Raw genomic sequence first — 2500 nt, 5'->3', positions numbered from 1 at the left:
GTGGAGGGTAACTGCAGGAGAAGGAAAGCTAGTGGGGGATTAGAGCAGGGGAGGATGTGCGTCCCCGGGGCCTGCTGGAGGTCAAGGTCCATGCTGGATATGCGCTGGAGCGTAACTACAAGAAAGGTAAGCTAGTGGGGGACTAGAGCAGGGGAGGATGTGCGTCCCCGGGGCATGCTGGAGGTCAAGGGCCATGCTGGATATGCGGTGGAGGGTAACTGCAGGAGAAGGAAAGCTCATGGGGGATTAGAGCGGAGGAGTATGTGGGTCCTCGGGGCCTGCTGGAGGGCAAGGGCCATGCTGGATTTGTGGTGGAGGGTAACTGCGGGAGAAGGAAAGCTAGTGGGGGAGTAGAGCAGAGGAGTATGTTGGTCCCCGGGGCCTGCTGGAGGTCCAGGTCCATGCCCGATGTGAGTAGCAGCAGGGCCAGCGCGCCCAGGAGCACATCTTTTTCGACCGTAAAGGGAGACAGGAGGCCGACTCACTGCCTCGGCTAAATGGAGAGGGAATTTCAGAAGGGCCAGGGCAAAAGCATGGACCTTTTCAGCTGTAAGGGAGGCAAGAGCAAGGTGTGATGTAGGTCCCCGGGGCCTGCTGGAGGTCCAGGTCCATGCCCGATGTGAGTAGCAGCAGGGCCAGCGCGCCCAGGAGCACATCTTTTTCGACCGTAAAGGAGACAGGAGGCCGACTCACTGCCTCGGCTAAATGGAGAGGGAATTTCAGAAGGGCCAGGGCAAAAGCATGGACCTTTTTCAGCTGTAAGGGACGCAAGAGCAAGGTGTGATGTAGGTCCCCGGGGCCTGCTGGAGGTCCAGGTCCATGCCCGATGTGAGTAGCAGCAGGGCCAGCGCGCCCAGGAGCACATCTTTTTCGACCGTAAAGGGAGACAGGAGGCCGACTCACTGCCTCGGCTAAATGGAGAGGGAATTTCAGCAGGGCCAGGGCACAGGCATGGACCTTTTTCAGCTGCAAGGGAGGGAAGAGCAAGGTGTGATGTAGGTCCCCGGGGCCTGCTGGAGGTCCAGGTCCATGCCCGATGTGAGTAGCAGCAGGGCCAGCGCGCCCAGGAGCACATCTTTTTCGACCGTAAAGGAGACAGGAGGCCGACTCACTGCCTCGGCTAAATGGAGAGGGAATTTCAGAAGGGCCAGGGCAAAAGCATGGACCTTTTTCAGCTGTAAGGGAGGCAAGAGCAAGGTGTGATGTAGGTCCCCGGGGCCTGCTGGAGGTCCAGGTCCATGCCCGATGTGAGTAGCAGCAGGGCCAGCGCGCCCAGGAGCACATCTTTTTCGACCGTAAAGGGAGACAGGAGGCCGACTCACTGCCTCGGCTAAATGGAGAGGGAATTTCAGCAGGGCCAGGGCACAGGCATGGACCTTTTTCAGCTGCAAGGGAGGGAAGAGCAAGGTGTGATGTAGGTCCCCGGGGCCTGCTGGAGGTCCAGGTCCATGCCCGATGTGAGTAGCAGCAGGGCCAGCGCGCCCAGGAGCACATCTTTTTCGACCGTAAAGGGAGACAGGAGGCCGACTCACTGCCTCGGCTAAATGGAGAGGGAATTTCAGAAGGGCCAGGGCAAAAGCATGGACCTTTTCAGCTGTAAGGGAGGCAAGAGCAAGGTGCGATGTAGGTCCCCGGGGCCTGTTGTCGTACCATAGGCACGAGTGGTGTGTGTGTGTGGCAAAGAGTTTCTGCGCAGTGTACCAGGGGCACGGGGAAAGGTTGTTGTACCATAGGCATGAGAAAAGTTGTCGTACCATAGGCACGAGAAAAGTTGTCGTACCATAGGCACGAGTGGTGTGTGTGTGTGGCAAAGTGCTACTGAGCGGTGTACCAGGGGCACGGCGAAAAGTTGTTGTACCATAGGCACGAGAAAAGTTGTTGTACCATAGGCACGAGAAAAGCTGTCGTACCAGGGGCACGGAGGAAAGTTGTTGTACCATAGGCCCGAGAAAAGTTGTCGTACCATAGGTACGAGGAGTGTGTGTGTGGCAAAGTGCTACTGAGCGGTGTACCAGGGGCACGGCGAAAAGTTGTTGTACCATAGGCACGAGAAAAGTTGTTGTACCATAGGCACGAGAAAAGCTGTCGTACCAGGGGCACGGAGGAAAGTTGTTGTACCATAGGCCCGAGAAAAGTTGTCGTACCATAGGCACGAGGAGAGTTTGTGTGGCAAAGTGCTACTGAGCGGTGTACCAGGGGCACGGCAAAAAGTTGTTGTACCATAGGCACGAGAAAAATTGTTGTACCATAGGCACGAGAAAAGTTGTCGTACCATAGGCACGAGAAAAGTTGTCGTACCATAGGCACAAGCAGTGCGTGCGTGCGTGCGTGCGTGCGTGCGTGCGTGTGTGTGTGTGTGTGTGGCAGTTCTTCTGCGCAGTGTACCAGGGGCACATTTCAATGTGCTTTCTGGAGTACCAGGGGCACGAGGATTTTGCCAGTGGTGTTCTGCTTTGTTAGTGGGAGGGGGCTTAAGTGTGGGTCCCCGGGGCCTGCTGGA

Source organism: Rhamphochromis longiceps, unplaced genomic scaffold (assembly GCF_057381845.1).
Source record: "Rhamphochromis longiceps isolate RC_006_pf unplaced genomic scaffold, R_longiceps_female_GT1.1 unmapped_scaffold_3, whole genome shotgun sequence".
NCBI lineage: Eukaryota > Metazoa > Chordata > Actinopteri > Cichliformes > Cichlidae > Rhamphochromis > Rhamphochromis longiceps.
This window is presented reverse-complemented; position numbering follows the sequence as displayed.